The sequence below is a fragment of the Mesoplodon densirostris genome, chromosome 3 (genome assembly GCF_025265405.1).
Source record: "Mesoplodon densirostris isolate mMesDen1 chromosome 3, mMesDen1 primary haplotype, whole genome shotgun sequence".
Lineage (NCBI taxonomy): Eukaryota > Metazoa > Chordata > Mammalia > Artiodactyla > Ziphiidae > Mesoplodon > Mesoplodon densirostris.
Window position 1 is genome coordinate 7,187,035 of NC_082663.1, and position 27,716 is coordinate 7,214,750.

General features: G+C 36.0%; 1 pseudogene; it reads right to left on the reverse strand.

Moving 5' to 3' along the window:
• Nucleotides 1–3,372: 3,372 nt before the first annotated feature.
• The window catches only part of LOC132486704 (solute carrier family 35 member E3-like), a 33,971-nt pseudogene continuing 9,627 nt past the window's right edge, over nucleotides 3,373–27,716 (reverse strand).

Below are 27,716 nucleotides of genomic sequence, written 5' to 3' on the forward strand. Positions count from 1 at the left end.
TTATAAATGATAATGCAGGCATTATAAAAGAATCCAGAGTCAGGAAAAGAGAAAAATAGGGGGAAAAAGGGACATACAAATAAAATAGAAAACAAATCTCAATAAGGTAGATTTAAACCCAACTATATCAAAATTACAGCAAATGTTAGTGACCTAACATGTTAAGACAGATATTTTCCTATTAGATGAAGCTCAAGACACAACTATACACTTTCTATAGGAGATGCACTGTAAATATGACAAAAATAGGTTACAAGTACATGAATGAGAAATATATACCAAGCAAACACTAATCAAAAGACAGATGGCTATATTAATATCAGTGTAGCTTTTAGAACAAGAATTCTGAGAATTGAAGGACACATTATCTAGACTAGAGGGGGTCACTTCAATAAGAAGATATAACAATGATAAATGTGTATATGCCTCATAGCAGAGCTTTGAGTTACGAGAAGCAAGCACAGATTGAACTGAAAAGAGAAATGGACAAACTCACAATCACAGAAGTGTTCAACATTCCTTTCTCAGTAATTGATAGAACAAGTAAAAAATCAGTAAAGATGTAAGGACATGAACAATGCTATCAACCAACTTGTTCTCAATGACATTTGTAGAAAATTCCTACCAAGAACAGCAGAATATACATTATTTTCAAATGTCATGGACCTTATGGACCATATTCTGGACTACAAAGCAGGTCTAGATAATTTTACAAGAGTAAAAATAATACAAAGTTGTATAACTGATTAATTAATAATTTTAATTTATTGGACTATTAATTAGTAAAAGAGTTCAATAACTGAAAGAGATCTGGAAAAAATATTTGTACATTAATCAGCATGCTTATCAATAATGCTTGGGATAAAGAAAAAGTCACAACACATTAAAATTTGTGTAATGTAGCTAAAGCAGTGTTTAGAGTGAAATTTATTGCCAAAAATTCTGATATTAGAAAAGAAGAAAAGTCTCAAGTGGATGAGTTATTTTTCTCCTTTAAAAAGTTAGAAAGAAAAGATTAAATTAAAAGAAAACTAAGCAGAGAAAAGCAATAATAACAAAAGAATAAATCAGTTAATACTTTAAAAGAATATATGAATTAGAAACACTGCTCCAGGAGAACTTGCTTTTCTAATCATGGTGGCAAGTACCTGACTCATTCAGAAGTGAACAAGGTAAGCGTCAGAAATTGTCCAAAAAGTAGTGCCTAATTTGGAGGGGACATGAAATCAACAAAAGGGCTCATCAAATGTTTCCTGGGTAATACATAATTAGTTCAAACTCTCAGAAGTGTCACAATAACGTTCTGACATTGACAGGTAAGTGTGTTTGGGAAAGAGCATTCTCTGATTCATTTAATTTCAATCAAGGTTTTAATTTTAGGAGAGTGAATTTAATTACTCATTTTATAATGGTTAAAAATCTGGCATCTTTAAAAACAGGGACTGTTTGCTATGCATGTTGCTTAATCTCACTTCATCCTATAAAACAAATGTCAAACTCATGGTTATTTAGCTGAAACTCATGACTGAGAATACTGCTTCTGTTGTTTACTTAAGTAAATTTAGGGGATTTTGGTTGTTGTCATCAGGGAATATTTTATCATAGTTATTTATTGCATAGACATATACACCCACTTCATTTTTACAACAGAAAACCTCTGTTATATTTGAAAGTTTCTGCAGTTAACTTTGCAAAGATTATTCTAGGAAGACATAAAAATAAAATATATCCTTTGTTTTTTAAGCCAGTGAAACATACTACAGCTCCCCAATACTATAAACAAAGATTTTTGTAAAATTCTCCATTTCTTAGTTTTGGATTATAATTTCTAGAGATTGTAGATGATTATTCACATGTCCTAGAAGCAGAATTTTGAAGGATTAATTCCTATAATGTATCATTTTCTTTTTTCCCTTCTGTGTCATGCATCATTTTTATACTTGATTGCACAACTGCTGATGCTAAATTTTAGAAAATGTATAGTTTTGTGGCCATCTGCTATACCACATGATCATGTGTACTGGTATTATCTCTTTCTCAAGACACTCAAACTCCCTTTAACAAAATTTGACATTTTCACTATGACAATCTTTCATATTTACAAGCTGTTCACCACGATGTTTCAAAAACCTGAAAGCAGGTTTTGCATTTCCATTCTTATGAAGATGCATTATCATGTTTAATCTAGAATAATCATAGATCCTTTCCATTGTAGAGAAATATTTGGAAACATAAGTGAACACATTTAGAAACGACTGTGCAATTACAGGGTTTTGTTTTGTGACCTTTTTGATGAAGGCCAGTATCATTTGTTGCTTTGGTGGTAACCTGTCTCATAAAAACCCTTAGATCATCTCCACCAGATACCATATAAGAGTATAAAGCAATCAATAAGGAAGAATATTTCTGCTAATCAGCATGTGAGTGAGTTTCCCCAAACTATGTATCTCATAATAGAAGGGAAGTAAAGGGAAGAACAAAGCTGGGGAGGGCTTCCCACCTGTTTCCTCTAGCGTTGGAGATCTGGGGTTTCAGGGGCTTCTGAGGAGCAAGGTGATGAGGGGAGGGAAGGTGCATAGCAGATAGGATGATATGGTCTCAAAATGGCTTAAACCCCAGTGGACTTTTCATGTCACGTGTCACATGCCTTGGTGGCTCCCGGGCAGAAGGGCTCAGCTCTGCTTTCTGTTTTGCTCCTGCGCCCCCTCCTCCCAGAGCCTGTGTCCCTACCCTGATAGCAGTACATGGGCTGTAGTGCTTGTAGCATCAGATCCTCTACACGCCAGCATCCAGAAGAAGAAAGGAGCCCTCACTTGCATCTTCTAGGAGCAAGGGCACATGCTAGGAGTGCCTCAGGTCTCACTGCAGGACGACCTGTAGGTTGGATAATGGCTGTACAAATAAAAATGCCTAATGCAAGATACCATATCCCCTCCATCATCTGGGATTTCAGCTGCAGCCAAGGAGGACAATCCCTGCAGATTCAGATGTGGGCTGCATTGTCCATCTCAAGCACATGCCTTACCTCTGGTTGTTTTCCTCCCCAGAACCTCTCTGCAGTGTCAGGAATTCATCCCAGGACACATCTCAACCAGCAGGGATCCCATGAAGGGACACTTCTAGGAAGCTTCTGCATCCCTGTCAGCAGTCCTGGAGGATGGAGTTTCACAGCCACAGCAGACATCTCCTGAGAGGATATCTCCTTCTTCCCCGCTTCATCCCCTCATCCTTCCCACCTGATGCTGTGCAATCATCTCCCAAATAAAGTATGTGATCTAAGCCCTTGTCTCAGGCTCTCTAAGGGAAGCTCAAGCTAAAATGCCAGCTTGCCCTTCTCAACAAGGCCAGAGCACTCATGGTGCAGAATGCAGTTCACAATGAAGGCTGGCACTCTGCATGCTTCTGAGGCTTTGAAGAACTCACTGAATTTTCTTGTGCAGCCACCAAAGGGGTGCTACTAACATCTACACGATTATGGACAGCCCCTTAAAATTATGCAGTGCACAACCTGCACATTGGATGCAGAGAGGAACCAGAGAGGGAATGGAGTAGGCATCCCTTCTCAGGTGCATCTGGGTACCAGGGGCATCTCCAAGAATCCCTTCTCCTGGATTCTCAGTTACATGAAGCCACCAACAGTTGTCTGTCATTCTCAGTAAGGCTCTAAAAGGCTTTTTTTCAGCTTTTGCTTTGGATGATTCATTTTATCACACTTGCTGTGGATCATAGTTGACCAGAGTAAAACAAGTTGATGTTTCTCTTAACATTAGAAAAATTGTACTTTTTTGCCTATATTTTATTTTATTTTATTTTTTTATTTTTATTGGAGTATACTTGATTCACAATGTTGTGTTACTTTCAGGTATGCAGAAAAGAGAATCAGTTACACATATACATATATCCATTCTTATTTATTTATTTATTTTTTAAAAGCTTTATCATTTGTTTGTTTATTTATTTATTTACTTATTTATTTATGGCTGCGTTGGGTCTTAGTTGCAGCATGCGGGATCTTCGTTGAGGCATGTAGGATCTTTCGTTGCAGTGTGCGGGCTTCTTGTGTGTGCAGGCTTTTCTCTAGTTGTGTTGTGTGGGTTTTCTCTTCTCTATTTGTAGTCTGCAGGCTCCAGGGCACATGGGCTCTCTAGTTGTGGCATGCAGGTTCCAAAGCTCGTGGGCTCTGTAGTTTGTGGCACGTGGCCTCTAGTTGAGGCGCTCAAGCTCAGTAGTTGTGGTGTGCAGGCTTAGTTGCCCCACGGCATGTGGAATCTTAGTTCCCTGACCAAGGATCAAACCCGCGTCCCCTGCATTGTAAGGTGGATTCTTTATCATTGGACCACCAGGGAAGTCCCTCCATTCTTTTTTAGGTTCTTTTCCCATATAGGCCATTGCAGAGTATTGAGTAGAGTTCCCTTTGTTATACAGTAGGTTCTTATTAGTTATCTATTTTATATATAGTAGTGTGTATATGTCAATCCCATTCTTCCAATTTATTACTCCCCCCTTACCCACTGGTAACCATAAGTTTGTTTTCTACGCCTGTAACTCTATTTCTGTTTTGTATATAAGTTCATTTGTACCCTTTTTTTAGATTCCACATATAAATGGTATCATATGATATTTATCTGTCTGACTTACTTCACTCAGTATGAGAATCTCTAGGTCCATCCAGATGGCTGCAAATGTCATTATATCATTCTTTTTTAATGGTTAATGTTCCATTGTACATATGTACCACACCTTCTTTATCCATTCCTCTGTTGACGGACATTTAGGTTGCCACTATGGAGAACAGTATGGAGGTTTCTTTAAAAATTAGAAATAGAGCTACCATATGATCCAGCAATCTCACTCCCGGGCATATTTCTGGAGAAAACCATAATTCAAAAAGACGCATGCACCTCAGTGTTCACTGTAGCACTATTTGCAATAGCCAGGATGAGAAAAATTGTACTTTTAATTATTTTTCTAATATTAGATGGGGTCAGAGTGCTGTGGAGACACCTGTGGCCCACTGCGTCCACAGTTGAATAACTGAATAAAATTCATTAAATTAGTTACAGCATTTAGTGAACTGCTGTTCTATATGAGACCCAGGAGCGGGGTGGATGCATGTGGGGCACTGGGAGTGCTGGTGTGGAAAACACCTGAAGCAACACCTACCACCTCGGCTATCAGCTCCTTGAATGACAGAGAGAATAACAGAGATCATTGAGCAACCCAGTGATCCCAATGTATGCCAAACTTCTGTCTTCTCACTTGCAAGTAAATATAGCACAGAAAATGAGATGTGGTTTAATGAATAACAGTAATAAAATAGTTAACTCTGAGCATTTATTATGCTTTGTAAACCATGGTGCTAAGTTCTTTACATGGATAAATTTATACAATATTAACAAAAACTCAACAAGGTAAGTTCAGTTTCCAGATGAAAAATTAAAATCACAGAGAGGTCAAGGAATATAGCCAAAGTCACACAGTGAGGCAACCCTCTAAGCCTAAGTTTGGTAGTACCTTCAGAGAAGAAACATTAAAATATCATGGGAATTTTGAGTTAATAAGTATATATTAATATAATGGCATAAAATGTGAGATTGAAATAATGGATTGCTAAATTTTCAAAATGAAAATAATAAATGTAAAGATATGTAACTATTAGCTAGGTATATGGTGTTTCTAATATATGATATTACTTGTAACATGTTTCTCATGGAGTATTCAATATAGTATTCCATTTGTTATTGCTTATGTAATGCTGGAGTATATTTGAGATATACAAATATATGATATTGAGTTGCTGTTTTGCACAATTGAAATAATCAATTAAAACTGATTATAAAACAACTTGGAAAAAGTCCATTAACCCTCGAAGGCATTTTAATATGAGTTTGAAAGGCTCCAGTCTCTTCCCACCTTCCTTCTCAAGGCTTCCCCCTTTCCCCTTGGGATGCCATTAAAGACTATGTGGGCCATGATGAATGTTCTCCAGTTGCTATGTGTCAGCTCTGGACAGTATTACTGCAACTCAGCAGACATTCAATGCATTTCCAGTAAAATACTGTATATGCAAGAATGTTTTAGAGAAAGACTTTTTAAAAATAATTCTGCTAAAAAATCTTAAAATGTTGATACGTTTATTTCTTCCCATGGCATCAATTAATCATAACTATTGAAAAATTATCAGTGTCAGAAGTTGGATTCCAATGTTTGAAATAAAACTTCAACATAATATTTAAAATAACTTCAACTTATGGAAGATATCTTTGTTTTTTATTTGTTCAGGCATATTTTAAAAATAATAAATGATTGTTGGGAAGGCCAGAAGTTAATTTGAGAATCCAAATCTCCAAAAAGAACATGGTAAGGCTTTTTGCAGATAATGATTTTAAAAAGACTCATGAATCTCAGAAAGTTTTTTTCTACTAACTATGCTTTTTAAAATTTCGCCAGGTCAGGTCTTGTTGGTCTGAGGCAAATTCACCTAAAGCTTTTCAGAAAAAAAAGATTGAAGGTAAAGCAAATCAAAAATTACCTTTTGGGGCTTTTTAACAGGCCTGTTTTGGTGTGATATTTGCTCTGACAAACTAATTTCTCAGTGCTTGTTCCTGTATTTTCCCAAATCAACCACAGCATCCAGGGGAGAAGAGCCCTTGGTATGAGAGCTGGAATGTAGGCTTTGTTTTGCAAGCTGTGGGGTTTCAGATAAGTGACTAGGTTTCTCTGGGCCTCAATTTCCTCATCTGGAAAATTAGGACCATATAAGATGAGAGAACTTTTTCCAAAGCATTTAGTAAGACCCTAATGTGCTAAACAAGAATAAGGTACTTTGTAATATTGCCATTATTACTCATATCACAAATTTATTTAAGCTTACAATTACCTTTACATTTAGGTTTACATTTATCCTTGATGGCATTATTTGACACAGTTTATAGTGCAGCTTATCGCTTTTGATTAGCCTTCCAAGAATCCCTGGGCCAGCATGCTTTGGTTTTAAGGTCTTTCTTTATGACTTTTAAAAAGGGTCTTCTGAGGTCATTTTCCTAGATCAGGAAGATTCATATTAATTCTATGTCCCATGTTGATATCTTTGATCATAGCCTTTGGCAAACCATTTTACTTTTTGTGTGAAATTTCAATAAGGGTATAATTTTGAAATACCAACACTATTTTGGTGTTTGTAATGCCCTTGATGTATCTAGCCCAGCACTTATTTCTAATTCTTTAAACCTTTGAGGGAGACTTTGACTTATACCATATTGGGAAACTATTCTATTTACCTAGCATAAATATTCGGGATTCTCCTTCATATCATGTGTTGTAATTTTCAAAGATAAAACTTCATGGATTTTGTAATAATTAACTTACAATGTTTATTAATTATTAAATATTATTTAATAATTAGTGACGATAATATAAAAATTCATGTTCTTTATGAGTTTCTCTTCAATTAAATTTCCTTACTATTGATAATTCCCTAATGTTTCTATCACTATTAGTTGAATAGATCTTATCATAATATTATGAAGATCTGAGGATTTAAAGTGAATGAGTTTTTATAATTCAAAAAGAGACATGTACCAAAATATTCATTGCAGCTCTATTCACAATAGCCCGGAGATGGAAACAACCTAAGTGTCCATCATCGGATGAATGGATAAAGAAGATGTGGCACATATATACAATGGAATATTACTCAGCCATAAAAAGAAACAAAACTGAGCTATTTGTAATGAGTTGGATAGACCTAGAGTCTGTCATACAGAGTGAAGTAAGTCAGAAAGAGAAAGACAAATACTGTATGCTAACACATATATGTGGAATTAAAAAAAAAAATGTCATGAAGAACCTAGGGGTAAAACAGGAATAAAGACACAGACCTACTTGAGAATGGACTTGAGGATATGGGGAGGGGAAAGGGTAAGCTGTGACAAAGCAAAAGAGAAGTATGGACATATATACACTACCAAACGTAAGGTAGATAGATAGTGGGAAGCAGCCGCATAGCACAGGGAGATCAGCTCGGTGTTTTGTGACCGCCTGGAGGGGTGGGATAGGGAGGGTGGGAGGGAGCGAGATGCAAGAGGGAAGGGATGTGGGAACAGATGTATATGTATGACTGATTCACTTTGTTATAAAGCAGAAACTAATTTAAAAAATTAAAAAAAATAAAGTGAATGAGTTTTTAAAAAGTAACAACAAGTAATGAGAGTAGGAAGAAAAACTCACACTAAATTGCTCTGAATGTGAGACCTTCTATGAGAACCTCACAGATGACACTGTCTTTGACAAAGTGGCCCCGGGACGGATGACTGTTGTTGCCTCCTTCTCAGAGAAGGAGGCTGAATCTCAGAAATATCACCTAACTTGTTATCCACCTTGATATTGATAAAGGATCAAATTTACAACTTGAAATTAAGAAATTACAATACCTATACTTAGAGCTAGTTAAAAGACCACTTCAAATAAATAAAAGACCACTTCAAATCAAACACACTTTGTGTCTGAAGATTGGCCAGCTGCAGCTAGAATGTACAAATCAATCATGTTACAAAATCTGTGTGACTTTTTGTATGCATGTATGTAAGTATAGTTGATTTACAATATTAGTTTTAGGTGTACAACATAATGATTCAATATTTTTATAGGTTATACACTATTTATAGTTATTATAAAATATTGGCTATATTTCCTGTGCTGTACAATATGTCACTGCAGCTTATTTATTTTAAACATTTGTATCTCTTAATCCCCTACTGGTGTTTCACCCCTACCCACTTCTCTCTCCCACTGGTAAACAGTAGTTTGTTCTCTATGTTTGTAAGGCTGTTTCTGTTTTGTTATATTCAATCACTTGTTTCATTTTTCAGATTCCATGTAAGTGATAACATACAATATTTGTTATTCTCTGTCTGACATATTTCACTAAGCATGACACCCTCTGGGTACATTCATGTGGTTGCAAATGGCAAAACTTCATACATTTTTATGGCTGAGTAATATTCCATTGAATGCATATCCCACATCTTCTTTATCCATTCATCCATTGATGGACACTGAGGATGCTTTCATATCTTGGCTATTGTAAATAGACCTACTATGAACACTGAAGGCATGTATCTTTTCAAATTAATATTTATATTTTCTTTACATATATACATGGGAGTGGAATTGCTGGATCATATGGTAGTTCTATTTTTAGGTTTTTTTTTTTTTTTTGAGGAACCTCCATACGGTTTTCCACAGTGGCTACATGAATTTGTATTCATACCAAAAGTGTACAAGGGTTTCCTATTCTTCATATCCTTTTCAGTATTTGTTATTTGTGCTCTTTTTGATGGTAGACATTCTGACAGTTGTGAGGTGATATCTCATTGTGGTTTTGATTTGCATTTCTCTGATGATTAGTGATGTCGAGCATCTTTTAATGTGCCTTTTGGCCATCTGTATGTCTTCTTTGGAAAAATGTCTATTCAAGTCTTCAGCCCATTCTTTAATAGGGTTGTTTTTATTTTTTTTGATATTGAGTTTTATGAGCTGTTTACGTATTTTGGATATTAACCCCTTTTTGGTCATATCATTTGCAAATGTTTTCTCCCATTCAGTAGGTTGTTTTTTGCTTTTGTCAATGGTTTCCTTTGCTGTGCAAAAGCTTTTTAAATTTAATTAGGTCCCACTTGTTTATTTTTGCTTTTGTTTCCTTTGCCATAGGAGACAGATCCAAAAAAATATTGCTAAGACGTATGTCAAAGAGTGTTCTGCCTATGCTTTTTTCTAGGAGTTTTATGGTTTCTGGTTTTACACTTAGGTTTTTATTCCATGTTGAGTTTTTGTTTGTATATGACATGAGAAAATGTTCTAATTTCATTTGTCTGCATGCAGCTGCTCCATTTGCCCAGCACCACATATTGAAGAGACTGCTATTTCCCCATTGTATAATCTTGCTTCCTTTGTCATAGATGCATTGACAATAGTGTATGGGTTTTTTTTCTGGGCTCTCTATTCTGTTCCATTGATCTATGTGTCTCTTTTTGTGCCAGTATGATACTGTTTTGATTACAGTAGCTTTGTAGTATATTCTGAAGTCAGGGGGCATGATACCTCCAACTTTATTCTTTTCTCTCAAGATTGCTTTAGCTATTTGGGGTCTTTTGTGTTTCCATATAAATTTTAGGATTATTTGTTCTAATTCTGTGAAAATGTCATGGGCATTTTGATAGAAATTGCATTAACTTTGTTGATTGCTTTGGGTAGTATGGACCTTTTAACAATATTATTTCAATCTATGAACACAGGATATTTTTCCATCTCTTTGAATCATTTTGAATTTCCTTCATCAATATTTTATAGTTTTCATAGTGTAGATCTTTCTCCTCCTTACATAAGTTTATTCCTAGGTATCTTATAATTTTTGATGCAATTTGAAATGATATTGTTTTCTTGTTTTCCTTTTCTGATAGTTCACTATTAGTGTACAGAAAAGTAACAGGTTTTTGTATTTAATCTCATATCCTGCAACTTTATTGAATTCATTTATTAACTCTAATTGTTTTTTGGTGGAGTTTTTAGAGTTTTCTGTACATAATATCATGTCATCTGCAAACAGTGACAGTTTTACTTCTTCCCTTCTAATTTGGATGTCTTATCTTTCTTTTTTTTTCTTTTTTTCTCTTTTGTCTAATTGCTGTGATTAGGACTTCCAATCCTATATTGAATAGAAGTGGTGAGAGTGGGCATCCTTGCCTTGTTCCTGATTTTGGAGGAAACATTTTCAGTTTTCACCACTGAGCATGATGTTAGCTGTGGGTCTGTCATAAATGGTCTTTCTTGTCTTGAGTTATGTTCCCTCTATACGAGCTTTGATGAGAGTTTTTACCATAAATGGATGTTGAATTTTGTCACTTTATCTACATCTATTGAGATGATCATATGATTTTTATCCTTCCTTTTGTTAATGTGGTATATCACATTGATTAATTTGCAGATATTGAACCATCCTTCCAACCGTGGAGTAAGTCCCACTTGATAATGGTTTATGATCTCTTTTATATATTGTTGAATTCAGTTTGATAACATTTTGTTGAGGATTTTTGCATCTATTTTCATCAGAGATATTGGACTGTAATTTTCCTTTTTTGTAGTGTCTTTTTCTGGTTTTGGTATCAGAAAAATGGTGGCCTCATAGAATAAAGTTAGCAGTGTTCCCTCCTCTTCAATTGTTTGGAATAATTTTAGAAGGATAGGTATGGGCTCCTCTTTAACGTTTGGGAGAATTCCTCTGAGAAGCTGTCTGGTCCTGGACTTTTGTTTGCTGAGAGTTTTTTGATCACTAATTGAATTTCACTACTAGTGATCAGTCTTATTCAGATTGTCTATTTTTTCCTGATTCAGTCTCTGAAGATTGTATGTTTCCAGAAATTTATCCATTTCTTATGGGGTACTCAATTTGTTGGCATATAACTGTTCATAGAATTTTCTTATATTTTTGTTTCTCTATGATAGAAATTGTAATTTCTCTTCTTTCACTTCTTGTTTTGTTTATTTCTGATCTCTCTTGTTTTTCTTAATGACACCAGCTACAGGCTAATCAATTCTGTTTATCTTTTAAAAAAATAACTGTTGATTTCATTGATCTTTTCTGTTTTTTATTTATTTCCCCTCCTGATCTTTATTACTTCCTTCCTTCTGCTGGCTTTGGGTTTTGTTTCTTCTGTTTTTCTAATTCTTTTAAATGGTAGGTTAAGTTGTTTATTTGAATTTTTTCTTGTTTTCTGAGGTAGGTCTGTACCACTAAAAATTTCCCTCTTAGAACTGCTTTTGCTGCATCCCATAGATTGTGAAAAGTTGTGTTTTATTTCTGTCTCAAAGTATTTTCTGTTACACTTTGATTTCTTCATTGACCCATTGTTTTTTTAGTAGTATGTTGCTTAGTCTCCATAAGTTTTTCTACTCCCATTTTTCTTCCTGTAATTAATTTCTAGTTTCATACCACTGAGGTCAGAAAAAATGCTTGATATAATTTCTATCCTCTTAAATTTGTTGCTGCTTATCTTGTGGCCTAACATGTGATCTATCCTGGACAACATTCCATGTGCACTTGAAAAGAATGTGTATTCTACTATTTTTGGATGGAATGTCCTGTAGATATCTATTAATTCAAACTAGTGTAATGTGTCATTTAAGACTAGTGCTTTCTTATTGACTCTAGAGGATCCGTCCATTGATGTAAGTGAGGTTTTAAATTCCCCTACTTTTATTGTATTATTGTCAATTTCTCACTTTACATCTGTTAATATTTGCTTTATATGTCTAGGTGCTCCTATATTAGGTGCATGTATGTTAAAAAATGTTATATTAATCATCTTCTTGTATTGATTCCTTTGTCATTTTACAATGCCCTTCTTTGTCTTTTGTTATGGACTTTGTTTTAAAGTCTCATTTTTCTCATATGGGTATTGCTACTCCTGCTTTCTTTTCATTTTCATTTACATAAAATATGTTTCCATCCCCTCACTTTCAACCCATGTCTGTCTTTAGCTCTGTATTATCTTGTAGGTAACATATAGATGGGTATTGTTTTTTATCCTATCAGCCCCCCCCATGTCTTTTGATTGGAACATTTAATCAATTGACATTTAAAGTGATTTTTGATAAGTACGTACTTATTGCCATTTTGTTATTTGTTTTCTGATTGTTTTTGTAGTTCTTCTCTCTTCTATTCTTCTTTCATTTCTTTCCTCTGGTTTGATGATTTTCTTTAGTGGCATGATTGTGTTCCTTTCTTTCTAGTTTTTGTGTACCTCATTGAGGTTTATGATATGTCATTACCATGGGATTCATATATGTTGCTCTATAAATATATCTACTTATTTTAAACTGATAGTCATTTAAGTTCAAACACATTCTAAAAGAACTACATTTTTTACTCCTCTCCCCCATGTTTTGTGTTTTTGATGTCATATTTTACATCTTCATGTTTATCCTTTAACTATTTATTTTAGTTTTGGCTGATTTTACAATTTTTGTCTTTTAATCTTCCTACTAACTTATTTAATTTTTCGATTCCCAGGCTTTACTATATATTTGTCTTTACCAGTGGGATTTTTCTTTCCCTATAAATTCTTACTTCTTGTTGTAACCTTTTCTTTTACACTTAGAGAAGACCTTTTAACACTTCTTTTAGAGTAAGTTTAGTATTAATGAATTCTCTTAGTTTCTGCTTTTCTGAGAAGTTCTTTAACTCTCATTCAATTCTGAATGATGACCTTGCTGTGTAGAATATCCTAGGTTGTAATTTTTTCTCTTTCTGCACTTAAATATATCATGCCAGTCCTTTCTGTCCTGCAAAGTTTCTGCAGATAAATCTACTGAGAGCCTTATGGGACTTCCCTTGTATGCGACTCTTTGTTTTTCTCTTGTTGTTTTGAGAATTCCCTCTTTAATTTTTGCCATTTTAATTATAATATGTCTTTGTGTGTGTCTCTTTAGGTTCATCTTGTTTGGGACTCTGTGATTCCTTCTCCTGGATATATGTTTCCTTCTTCAGGTTTGGGAAGTTTTCAGCTATGATTTCATCTAATACATTTTTGACCCCTTTCTCTCTCCTCTCTTCTAGGACCCCTACAATGAGAATGTTATAATGGTTCATGTTGTCTCAGAGGTTCCTTAAACTATCCTCATTTTTAAATTTGTTTTTCTTTTTGTTGTTCTTTTTGGGTGATTTTCATTATCTTATCTTCCAGATCACTTATGTGTTTTTCTGTATCATCTAGTCTGCTGTTAATTCCTTCTATTGTATTTATCATTTCAGTTATCATATTCTTCAGCTCTGACTGGCTCTTTTTATCAAAATTTCCAGTTCATTGTTAAAATTCTCACTGTGTTCATCTATTCTTTTTCAGTTAGCATTCTTATTACTAATGCTTTGAATTCTTTATCTGCTAAATTATTTACTTCTGTTTCATTGGTTGCTTTTTCAGGATTTTTTCCTTGTTCTTACATTTGAAACAAACTCCTCTGGTTTCTAATTTTGTTTAACTTTTCCTGTATCCTACGAAATTAGCTAAAACATTTACTTAACCCACTCTTGAAAGGGTGTCCTTGTTTGCTATTGTCCCATGCAATCTGCAGGTGTCCAGTGTCTTTGGTGGGAGAGCTGGATTTGATGTGAACACAAAACACGTCTTTCCTCAGGGTATGCTAGTACCTATCACTGTGGTGGGAGGTGGGGCTGGAGACAGAGGAGCTAGAGCCAGAGTCAGGTGTGGGCCAGGGATTCTTGGTGGCCTTCATCATCCAGTCAGGGGCAGGGTTGGGGCCCAAGGTGCTGGAGCAGAAGCTTCGAGGGTTGGGTCCAAGCTGGTTCCATTCCCTCTAAGTCTCAACTCTCTTCTTTCCCAACAACAGCACCTTCACCCCAGAGGGAGCAGCCCTAAAGCAACAGAGGCCACAGTGGGTACTCAGTGCAGACTGTGGTGCATGCTGGATGATCCCAGCACACCAGTCAGAGCTCAAGACAGCTTCCAATCCACCACCTCCATAAGCTTCAACAATGGCTGCCCTCACTTTGTTCTAATGCAGTTTAGCTCCAAGCCTGTTCTGTCCACACAAGTGTGCACTCTTCTCAGCAACTGCAATCTTTGCCTTAGTGGGGAACTGCTTGGGCGCTAGAGGGGCCAGGTAGTGTGCTCAGCACACGCTGGGACACATACTGGGGTGGCTACAGGGTAGACTAGAGCCCTGGGTAGTTTCAGTCTGCTTCTTCTGCCTTGTTCCTAAGAGTAAGCAAGTGTGTGTATGTTCTTCATGAACAGTCTAGGTTTCTTACAGCTCTCCTATAAGCCCCACTGGTTTTCAACCCAGTCAAAGGGACTTGCCTTCCAGTGTTAGACCCTAGGGCTGGGATGCCCAATATGTGGCTTGAACCCCTAACTCCCTAGGGAGTTATAAGTCCATCCTATATATAACTTGGCTTCTTATATTTTTATATTTAAAAAAAAATTTAAATGTCTCAGAATGTTATCAGACAACTTTTGAAAAAAAGTCCAACAAATACTCAGTAAAGAACTAACTCTCCAAACCTGTGATGTCCCTCTCTTCTTCTGTGTCCCCTGCTAGTGGCATGAGTCCCAACCTGATCACTTCTTCCCCCTTCCTACCTAACTCTGTGTGGGTCTTTCTTTACAGTCTTGGTTGTAGAGGAGCCTTTCTGTTAGTCTCCACTTTGTTTTGAGTGAGAGTTGTTCCACATGTAGATGTATTTTTTATGTGTTCATGCGAGGAGGTGAGCTCAACATCCTCCTACTCTGCCATCTTGCTCTCCTCCTTGTGACTTTTCTTTTTAAATAAATTTCTTGGACATTTAATGGAGATAATACATTTTCCAAGTAATTTGAAGAAACTTAACTCATGCTTCAACTGTTCTATATTTATTAATTTACCTGTGAGAGCATTCCTGCCTTAGGCAAGACAGAAGCTGGAACAAATAAGGAAAACATTTTTTGTACTTCTACATAAGGAAATAGATCGATTGATTATGCTAATTACATCTGCTAGGAAGTAAACTCCAGTAGGGAGAAAAAGAACACAACCTAAAACCCCAACTAGAGTTATTAGAGACCCATGTAAGGTTCTTCTGGATTTAGAAACTGGTATTGCATTTATTTCATAAGCTATTTATTATTAAATATAAATTCAAACAATATATTATTTAAATATAAATATAAACAACAAATTCAGCACCATCTTGAGGAAGTAATCATTCACATTTATAATCAGAAGAAAACATATGTATGTATATGAGATATGTTAGATTTTCCATAATATATTTTTTTGTTATAGTAAAATATCATATGGGTGATACTGTTGAAGGCAATAAGCAATTATAAATGAATGATGTAAAATGCATTCAGATTTCTTAGTACCTCAAATTTCTTAGAAACTAAAGGGAAGAAGATTTAAGAAGATCAACTCTGTTGGGTTCCATCCCTGTTGTTCCCCAGCAGATGAGGCAAATGTACATGTGGGACTGTAGACCCTAGTCTCCAGACATTTGTTCAGGAAGTTACATGCTTCAGCAACGAGTAGAGCTACCACATTGGGTTTATTTTCCTAGAGCATGTGGGTGTTCATTATAATTACCATGAATTAGCTTCACATTTATAAAAATCATTTTAAATTTGAGCATCTGAAAAGTCAATAAATATTTCATCTTATATATAGACTAAGATTTTTCTTAATCCAAAGTTAGTTCACGCTGACCTAGAAACAAGTGCCTCTATAATCAGTAATAGATTCTATTATGGCTACTACAATCTCTTTGCCAGTTTGGAAGGAAAGAAACATAACTACAAATCCTGGTAACCGAAATCTCCTTGGATCAGGCATAGTATCTGTTGAAGCACCTCTAACCTCCTCCTCTCTCTGAATTTCCCAAGGCTATCTGGGCTGTTTGATTCTTGCATCCCACAAAAAAGCTTTACAGCAGCACAAAAACATTGTTCAACTTCACGAACCAAGGGTCCAAAGTACTGCAAAGACATACTGGAAAGGTCAGGGAGGAAGCGTGACAAACCAGAGCTGCTCAGGCTGAATCTCTTCACCAAAACCACCCTACTGCCTCTGCATCCACTCTGCAGTGCCAGCACCAGGGCAGGTGAAAGCCCAGCAGCTTTCCATGCTTAGTCATTCTGGCAGCTGGCACAGGAAGAGCAACAACGGGCCTTTGGGAAGGTGCTTGCCTAAATGAAACTTTATTTGAGCAGTTCAGTGTTAAAGGAAATATGATCTGTGAAGGCAAAGAAAAATGAAGCCATAGATTGTAATTTATTTCCTCTGAATTAGTACCATCTTGCTCTGACTTCAGAGTTTTCTTACCCTCATAGTGTGTCAGGTTCATCCTGCATTCTATACCTTAGCATGGGCTTAGAATGGAAAGCTCCTTTCATTTTCCCAGACCAAATATTTTGTCCAGAATTAAGCACTCTAACATTTTTGTCATAGCACAGAAGTCAGAACTGAGAAATTTCTAGGCTAGGTCTACTTAGCTCAGGAAGCCTATAGGCTATGCTGACCTTTCAATATTTCCTCTGGACATTCTTATTAACCAGAGGAATTTGTGTGATTCACAGTATCTAGTGTTTGCAGAACATCTTGTGTTTGCAGAGCATTCAGAGTTTGTAGAACACCTTGTGTTTGCAGAGCATCTAGTGTGTGCTGACTCTGGACTCCCAGCTCTAGACTGTGGGCTGGGGATGAGGAGGACTACTCACCAAACTACAGCCCGCACAGTCAGGACCATTCTAGCAGGTTCTGCAGTGAGCTTGAATGCCACCTCCACACTGTGCTGGGCACTGTTCCCAGGGACCCCAGCCTGTCCAGAACATGTGTGGGGGGCACAGCAGATGCTCATTGCAGTATCTTTAATGAGGAAACCAAGAGGAAAAAAGCAAGGGTTTAGTGGAACGTGAGGCCACAGGCTTTCCACTCTCTGGCCCTACACGGGATGTTGAACCCATGGGCATGCTCCGTGTGAGGGGCATTTTGTGTTCTGGGTGGTCACCCAGGGAAGGAGGCGGATATGGCTCTGGCCATGCTGTGTGTGCACAGACAATGGGATGTGTGGGAGACAACGAGGAAAATGCTGGACTCACAATGCAGGATGGATCTTCCCGTGCAACCAATTAAAGGAGAAACAAACAAAAACCCCTTCAAACAGACACCCAAATGGGGGAACATATAGAAAAACATTTCATATAGAGCATGGATATTCTAAACATGCAACTTAAAAACTAAATTAGGATTAAAATATTAAACCAAGGGAAAAAATGCTCTCTCTGTATATGTATAGGCATGCACACACACATATATTTTATAAAATATTTTACTATATATATATATATATATATAATTTTAAAAAAATGTAAACAGTGATTTTTTTGAAGAAAGTCCCTCCTATATATTATTTGGGTTCTTATGTTTTATATTTTAAAAAATTTTAAATAAATGTCTCAGAATACTGTCAGACAACTTTTGAAAAAAGTCCAACAAATATCCAAAAGAACTGAATTCCTACCTTTGAATAATGGTCCTACTTTTAAATTTTTGAACATTCTTCTATGTATACTCCTGTATTTCCAGTTTTTAGTTATATATCTAAAGTCTTGTTTATCCTTATAATTAGGCATTCTCTACACTCTTTGGTATAACAAATCTAAAATTCATTTCAAACTAAAATTTCTATGTGAAGTATTGTGAAAGAAAAAAGAAAAAAACTTTGTTCTCCAGTTCACTGCCTCTAGAGTTGAATAGGTTTGTCTGAATATAGTAAAATTCCACGAAACACATTCAGTGATCTAAATGTCTATTTAAATTTAATAGTTTGTGCACTAAGTCTACTAGGAATAGACTTCTAGGGCACAGTAGGACACCCTGTTCTCCCTTGTCCTTCCCAGATTATCCTCCTTTAGAAATAAGAGGCAAAGGTTCCCGTCTTCTAAGCTAAGTCAGTCACCTTCAATGTCATTATTGCCAATTATGGCTTAATACTGCAGGACACTATGCCAAGGGAATTGCAAAGATCTCTTCCTGACCACAGATGTACATAACCCAAGATTAACACAAGGAAAAGGACAAAATCCCAGGATGTGCAGGACAGAAAACATTATGTTAACACAGTAATACCATTTCATTGTGTACATACAAAGGAAATGCATCTTCAGAGTAGAATAGGGAAAATGATAGCTAGTAACTACAAAAAATAATTTAGGGTGTATAGTTTCTTGACAGTCAATCCAGGGAAGTGACAACTTCTTTTCCTTCAAATCAGAAGGTACCACTCAGGTCCAGGAATGCTGTCTCCTTAGGTTTGAATAAAAGGATGGCAGAAAGAGAAGAGGGGGATTCAGCTCAACAGAAAAGGATGCTGTAGGTAAGCGAAGCTAGATCCACACCTCAAACTACAGGTAAATCAGTCCATGCTGGGAATGTGAGGATGGTGACGCTAGGAGCAGAGCGAGTGCCTACCTTTCCTCATGGTTCTGTCCCGTACACACCTGGCACACCTGGCAGCTGAACCCACAGGTGGCACCACAAGAAGACCATGAAATCCAAGGGTGCATCATCAATTCCTGGGGGAGGGGGAAGCAGTGAGATCACTCTATCAAAACTGGCTCAGAATCAAACCTGTCTCTCTACTTGCTCCCAAATTCACATGTTTCTGTATGTCTGAGAGTGAGGCGGTGTGAGAAACAAAGGAAGAAGAGGCATGGGACTGAATAGACCGTGTCATCTCAGTTGCTGCACAGTTATTTGAAGTAGCTGGTTTTAAACTCAAAAGGATAATTGAAAAAGATATTTTAAAATGCATTGTAAATAATTCAAAAGAGTTACACTAGATACAATTAAAAAGTTTAATCATGAAAAAAGTTAGAGAAGGCAAACCACATTGTTTTAATTGAAATATATTTAGAGATAATCCCCCTAAACACCAGATATTTTATTAATTCTGCTGAAATTACTACACTTTTTATATAATGTAAGACAAAGTCACATTTGAACAAAAAATCACGCACACATACATACAATCATTGTCCTAAAACCTTTTAACATTAGTGCAAATCAGCAGATCTTTTGACAGCAGTCACAGAAGTAAGTAGTGTTGTCATAGTCAAGACCAGACAAAACTTTATGTAAAATGAAGGGACTATTTAAATTCAGACTTATAATTATTGCTTTTCAAACTGACAATGATTCAAAGAACAGAATTAAGGAGTTCAAATTACATATATAGTATATTGATATCATAATACAAATGATCTTATAAGATATATTGATATAATAAAATAAACCATTAGTGATAGATATAGAAATTTGGCTAATATTGCATTTCTTCCTTTAATATTTACATTTAGAATATTTTAGAACTTAAAAAATATCTTCTTAGTTGAAAGACTTTATTGAAATCTGTTTTATCCTTTTTTGTTTTGAATTTTATTTTCTTTTTTTATACAGCAGGTCCCTATTAGGTATCTATATTATACATATTAGTATAAAAGTGTCAATCCCAGTCTCCCAATTCATCCAACCACCACCAAGCTCCTCCCCGCTTCCTCCCTTGGTGTCCATATGTTTGCTTTCTACATCTGTGTCTCTATTTCTGTCTTGCAAACTGCTTCATCTGTATCCTTTTACTAGATTCCATATGTATGCATTACTATACAATATTTGTTTTATTCTTTCTGACTTACTTCATTCTGTATGACATTCTCTAGGTCCATCCATGTCTCTACATATGACCCAATTTTGTTCCTTTTTATGGCTGAGTAATATTCTATTGTATATATGTGCCACATCTTTATCCATTCATCTGTCAATGGACACTTAAGTTGCTTCCATGTCCTGGCTATTTTAAATAGTGCTGCAATGAACATTGTGGTACATGTCTCTTTTTGAATTATGTTTTTCTCAGGGTATATGCCCAGTAGTGGGATTGCTGGGTCATATGGTAGCTCTATTTTTAGTTTTTTAAGGAACATTCATACTGTCCTCCATAGTGGCTGTATCAATTTACATTCCCACAAAGAGTGCAAGAGGGTTCCCTTTTCTCCACACCCTCTCCAGCATTTGCTGTTTGTAGATTTTGTGATGATGCCCATTCTAACTGGTGTAAGGTGATACCTGATTGTAGTTTTGATTTGTATTTCTCTAACAATTAGTGAGGTTGAGCAGCTTTTACATGTGCCTCTTGGCCATCTGTATTTGAGAAATCTCTAATTACGTCTTCTGCCCATTTTTTGATTGGGTTGTTTGTTTTTTCAATACTGAGATGCATGAGCTCTTTATATATTTTGGAGATTAATCCTTTGTCCGTAGATTCATTTGCAAATATTTTCTCCTATTTTAAGGGATGTCTTTTTGTCTTTATAGTTTCCTTTGCTGTGCAAGAACTTTTAAGTTTCATTAGGTCCCATTTGTTTACTTTTTGTTTTATTTCCATTATTCTAGGAGGTGGGTCAAAAAAGACCTTGCTGGGATTTACATCAAACAGTGTTTTTCCTATGTTTTCCTCTAAGAGATTTATAGTATCTAGTCTTACATTTAGGTCTCTAATCCATTTTGAGTTTATTTTTGTGTATGGTGTTAGGGAGTGTTCTAATTTTATTCTTTTACATGTAGCTGTCCAGCTATCCCAGCACCACTTATTGAAGAGACTGTCTTTTCTCCATTGTATATTCTTGCCTCCTTTGTCATAGATTAGTTGACCATAGGTGCGTGTGTTTATCTCTGGGCTTTGTAACCTGTTCTATTGATCTATATTTCAGTTTTTGTGCCAGCACCATATTGTTTTGATTACTGTAGCTTTGTAGTATAGTCTGAAGTCAGGGAGTCTGATTCCTCCAGCTCCTTTTTTTCCCCTCATGATTACTTTTGCTATTCGGGGTCTTCTGTGTCTCCACACAAATTTTAAGATTTTTTTCTTCTAGTTCTGTAAAAAGTGCCATTGGTAATTTGATAGGGGTTGCATTGAATCTGTAGATTGCTTTGGGTAGAATAGTCCTTTTCACAATATTGATACTTCCAATCCAAGAACATCGTATATCTCTCCATCTGTTTGTGTCATTTTGATTTCTTTCATCAGTGTCTTATAGTTTTCTGAGTACAGGTCTTTTACCTCCTCAGATAGGTTTATTCCTAGGTATTTTATTCTTGTTGTTGCAATGGTAAATGGGATTGTTTCCTTAATTTCTCCTTCTGATCTGTCATTGTTAGTGTATAGGAATGCAAGAGATTTCTGTGCATTAATTTTGTATCTTGCAAGTTTACCAAATTCATTGATTAACTCTAGTAGTTTTCTGGTGGCATCTTTAGGATTATCTATGTATAGTATCATGTCCTCTGCAAACAGTGAAGTTTTACTTCTTCTTTTCCAGTTTGTATTCTTTTTATTTCTTTTTCTTCTCTGATTGTCGTGGCTAAGACTTCCAAAACTATATTGAATAACAGTGGCAAGTGTGGACATCCTGTCTTGTTCTTTTTTTTTTTTTTTTTTTTTGCGGTACGCGGGCCTGTCACTGTTGTGGCCTCTCCCATTGCGGAGCACAGGCTCCAGACACGCAGGCTCAGCGGCCATGGCTCATGGGCCAAGCTGCTCCACATCATGTGGGATCTTCACGGACTGGGGCATGAACCCGTGTCCCCTGCATCGGCAGGCAGACTCTCAAACACTGCGCCACCAGGGAAGCCCCCTTGTCTTGTTCCTGATCTTAGAGGAAATGCTTTCCGTTTTTCACCATTGAGAATGATGTTTGCTGTGGGTTTGTCATATATGCCCTTTATTATGTTGAGGTAGGTTCCCTCTATGTGTACTTTCTGGGAAGTTTTTATCATAAATAGGTGTTGAATTTTGTCAAAAGCTTTTTCTGCATCTATTGAGATGCTCATATGTTTTTTTATCCTTCAATTTGTTGATATGGTGAATCACATTTTTGTTTTGTGTATATTGAAGAGTCCCTGCATCCCTGGGATAAATCCCACTTGATCATGGTGGATGATCCTTTTAATGTGTTGTTGGATTCTGTTTGCTAGTATTTTCTTGAAGATTTTTACATCTATATTCATCAGTGATAGTTGTCTGTAACTTTCTTTTCCTGTAGTATCTTTGATTTTGGTATCAGGGTGATGGTGCCCTCATAGAATGAGTTTGGGAGTGTTCCGTCCTCTGCAATTTTTTGGAATAGTTTGAGAAGGATGGGTGTTAGCTTTTCTCTAAATGTTTGATAGAATTCACCTGTGAAGCCATCTGGTCCTGGACTAATGTTTGTTGGAAGATTTTTAATCACACTTTCAATTTCATTATTTGTGTTTGTCTGTTCATATTTTCTATTTCTTCCTGGTTCAGTCTTGGAAGGTTATACCTTTCTAAGAATTTGTTCATTTGTTCCATGTTGTCCATTTTATTGGCATAGAGTTGCTTGTAGTAGTCTCTTATGATGCTTTGTATTTCTGCAGTGTCCATTGTAACTTCTCCTTTTTCATTTCTAATTTTACTGATATGAGTCCTCCCCCTCTTTTTCTTGATGAGTCTGGCTAAAGGTTTATCAATTTTATTTATCTTCTCAAAGAACCAGCTTTTAGTTTTATTGATCTTTGTTATTGTTTTCTTTGTTTCTATTTCATTTATTCCTGCTCTGATCTTTATGATTTCTTTCCTTCTGCTAACTTTGGGTTTTGTTTGTTCTTCTTTCCTTAGTTCTTTTAGGGATAAATTTAGGTTGTCTATTTGAGATTTTTCTTGAGGTAGGATTGTATTGTTGTAAACTTCCCTCTGAGAACTGCTTTTGCTGCATCCCATAGATTTTGGATTGTTGTGTTTTTGTTGTCATTTGTCTCCAGGTATTTTTTGATTTTCTCTTTGATTTCTTCAGTGATATCTTGGTTATTTAGTAGCATATTGTTTAGCCTCCATGTGTTTGTGTTTTTTACATTTTTTTCCCTGTAATTGATTTCTAATATCATAGTGATGTGGTCAGAAAATATGCTTGATAAGATTTGAATTTCCTTAAAGTTACTGATGCTTGATTTGTGAACCAAGATGTGATCTATCCTGCAGAATATTCCATGCGCACTTGAGAAGAAAGTGTAGTCTGCTGTTTTTGGATGGAATGTCCTATAAATATCAGTTAAATCTATCTGGCCTTTTGTGTCATTTAAAGCCTGTGTTTCCTTATTAATTTTCTGCCTGGATGATCTGTCCATTGGTGTAAGTGAGGTGTTAAAGTCCCCCACTATCATTGTGTTACTGGCGATTTCCTCTTTTATAGCTTTTAGCAGTTGCCCTATGTATTGATGTGCTCCTATGTTGGGTGCATATATATGTTATATCTTCTTATATATATTGTTATATATATTTATAATTGTAATAATTGTTATATCTTCTTGGATTGATCCCTTGATCATTATGTACTGTCCTTCCTTGTCTTTTGTAAAATTCTTTATTTTAAAGTCTATTTTATCTGGTATGAGTATTGCTATTCTAGCTTTGTTTTGATTTCCATTTGCATGGAGTATCTTTTTCCATCCCCTCACCATCAGTCTGTATGTGTCCCTACATATGAAGTGGGTCTCTTGTAGACAGCATATATTTGAATCTTGTTTTTACATCCATTCAGCAAGCCTATGTCTTTTGGTTGGAGCATTTAATCCATTCACATTTAAGGTAATTATCTATATGTATGTTCCTATTGCCATTTTCTTAATTGTTTTGGGTTTGTTTTTATAGGTCTTTTCCTCCTCTTGTGTTTCCTGCCTAGAGAAGTTCCTTTACCATTTTTTGTAAAGCTGGTTTGGTGGTGCTGAATTCTCTTAGCTTTTGCTTGTCTGTAAAGCTTTTGATTTCTCCATCGAATCTAAATGATATCCTTGCCAGGTAGAGTAATCTTGGTTGTAGGTTCTTCCCTTTCATCACTTTAAATATATCATGCCACTCCCTTCTGGCTTATAGAGTTTCTGCTGAGAAATCATCTGTTAACATTATGGGAGTTTCCTTGTGTGTTATTTGTCATTTTTCCTTTGTTGCTTTTAAAAATTTTGCTTTGTCTTTAATTTTTGTCAATTTGCTTACTATGTGTCTCAGCATGTTTCTCCTTGGGTTTATCCTGACTGGGACTCTCTGTGTTTCCTGGACTTGGGTGGCTATTTCCTTTCCAATGTTAGGGAAGTTTTCAACTATAAGCTCTTCAAATATTATCTCGGGTCCTTTCTTTGTCTCTTCTCCTTCTGGGACCTGGTCATGTGAATGTTGGTGCATTTAATGTTGTTCCAGAGGTCTCTTAGGCTGTTTTCATTTCTTTTCATTCTTTTCTCTTTATTCTGTTCCATAGCAGTGAATTCCACTATTCTGTCTTCCAGGTCACTTATGTGTTCTTCTGCCTCAGTTATTCTGCTATTGATTCTTTCTAGTGTATTTCTCATTTCAGTTATTATACTGTTCATCTCTGTTTGTTTCTTCTTCAATTCTTCTAGGTGTTTGTTAAACCTTTCTTGCATCTTCTAAATCTTTGCCTCCATTCTTTTTTGAAGGTCTGGGATCATCTTCACTATCATTATTCTGATTTTTTTTTCTGGAAGGTTGCTTATCTCCACTTCATATAATTGTTTTTCTGGGTTTTTTTCTTGTTTCTTCATCTGGTACATAGCCCTCTGCATTTTCATTGTGTCTATATTTCTGTGAATGTGGTTTTCTTTTCACAGGCTGCAGGATTGTAGTTATTCTTGCTTCTGCTGTCTGCCCTCTGGTGGATTTGGCTATCTAAGAGGCTTGTGCAAGCTTCCTAGTGGGAGGGACTGGTGGTGGGTAGAGCTGGGCATTGCTCTGGTGCGCAGAGCTCAGTAAAACTTTAATCCACTTGTCTGCTGATGGAGGGGGCTTGGTTCCCTCCCTGTTGGTTGGTTGGTCATAGGTGACCCAGAACTGGAGGCTACAGGATGTTTGGTGGAGCTAATGGTGGACTCCAGGAGGGCTCATGCCAAGGAATACTTCCCAGAACTTCTGCTGCCAGTGTCCTTGTCCCTGCAGTGAGCCACAGCCAGCCCCTGCCTCTGCAACAGACCCTCCAACACTAGTTGGTAGGTCTGGTTCAGTCTCCTATGGGGTCACTGCTCTTTCTCCTGGGTCCTGATGCACACACTACTTTGTGTGTGCCCTCCAGGAGTGGAGTCTATGTTTCCCCCAGTCCTGTCAAAGTCCTGCAATCAAATCCTGCTAGACTTCAAAGTCTGATTCTCTAGGATTTCCTCCTCTGGTTGCTGGACCCCCAGGTTGGGAAGCCTGATGTGGGGCTCTGAACCTTCACTCCAGTGGGTGGACTCCTGTGGTATAATTGTTCTCCAGTTTGTGAGTCACCCACCCAGTGGTTATGGTATATGATTTTATTGTGATTGTGTCCCTCATTGTGGCTTCTCCTTTGTATTTGGATGTGGAGTATCATTTTTGGTGAGGTCCAGTGTCTTCCTGTCGATGATTGTTCAGCAGTTAGTTGTGATTTCGGTGCTCTCGCAAGAGGGAGTGAGCACATGTCCTTCTACTCCACCATCTTGGACCAATCTCTGTCTTATCCTTATATTAAAAAACATATGGGTGATTTTAAGAATTTTAAATATTGAGATGTCTATTAAATATAGAGCTTAAACTTTCATTCTGCCTATTTCATGCATGTAGAAATTATTTTTCTACCTGTGAATCACACATGCATTTCTATTATTACCTGTTGCTTTTATTTGTAGGATTTAGTGCTTTATTAATATAATAAAGCAACTGACATTAAATTCTATTTTTACTTTATATATTCCTTCAGAAATATGCAAGTCTATACCTGTACAGTTAAAGCCCCCAGTATAAACAATAATTTAAAGTTATAATTACTAAAAGAATTTCAAATAAAAAATTCTTCTGAGATATTTCTAAGTATATACAGTACATCACATTTGTTCACTTCCTTTCCTGAAATTTAGCAATAACACAATTTTGTATTTACTTTGTATATGATAATATGATAAAATGAACCTGTCATAATTTAAACTAAGTAATCACAAAATGTATCTGGATAGTTCCAAGTTTCCCACAAGGTTAATTAACTACCTTATTCTTCTCTGTTAACTATTATTATTTTAAAGTTATCCAAGTCATCCATTAAAAGATGTGGGGAAAAAAAAAGAACCATTTTCAATAAAAATGAAGTAGTGCTCTCATTTTTTTTTAAGTCTTTAAATATGACCAATATCCTAAAGGATGCTGAAACTCCTTCCAAGTGATTCCAAATGAGCTTGGAGAATTTAAGTTACCTAACATCTTTAACAACATGTAATTATATGAAATATTCTGTTTATTATATATGGGACATGTATATAGAGAAGTAGATTTACAAAATATATATGCATATGTGATGTATATTATATATGTCATAAATATGCAAAACAATTAGGAATACAATAAGCAAGTAAGTTTATATGCATACAATTTTAAATGGAAGTGTTTGTTATATGTCCCTAGGTTTATATACTGTTAAATACTGCTTTAGAGGCAGAAACAGTTGAAGACAACAAAGAAGTAACATATTTAAACATACATCAGCAGATGGATAATTTTTATAATAAATACAGTCCAGAATAATTCACTGATGTATCTTGAGTATTATTACAACTAGTTTGCCAAGTTGATTTTTCATCTTATAATACCAACTTGTATCACACTCCTTTTTAGAGATAGAAATTTCAACTAAAACAGAGACAAAAACATATAAATAAATATGTTCCCCAGGCTATACTTGGTGGCTCTTTCCTCCATCAAATGATACATAAGAGTGTACTATTTACTGTTGTGATCCTGAATTAATAATATTCAGCAGCATATAAAGTCTCTAGGAGGTATCAGTAGAAAACCTCTGATTTATAAAAATAATACAAGACAGCTTAGACTCTTGGTATTTTCAACTGTGTATTAGGTGATAACACAAAATAATCTCATCTCTTAGCCCTGGTTTGCTCTGTGAATATCATTTCAGCGTTGCAGTGGTATCCAAGTGGCCTATGGAAAACATAGAGTGAGTATGTCTTTTGCCCCTTCACTTACTTTGTTGACAAAGACGTGATTTAAAGTAAGTTGTCTTCTTTCTCTCTACTCTCTGATACCTGCTCCACCCCATCTTCTGGACCTTAGATTC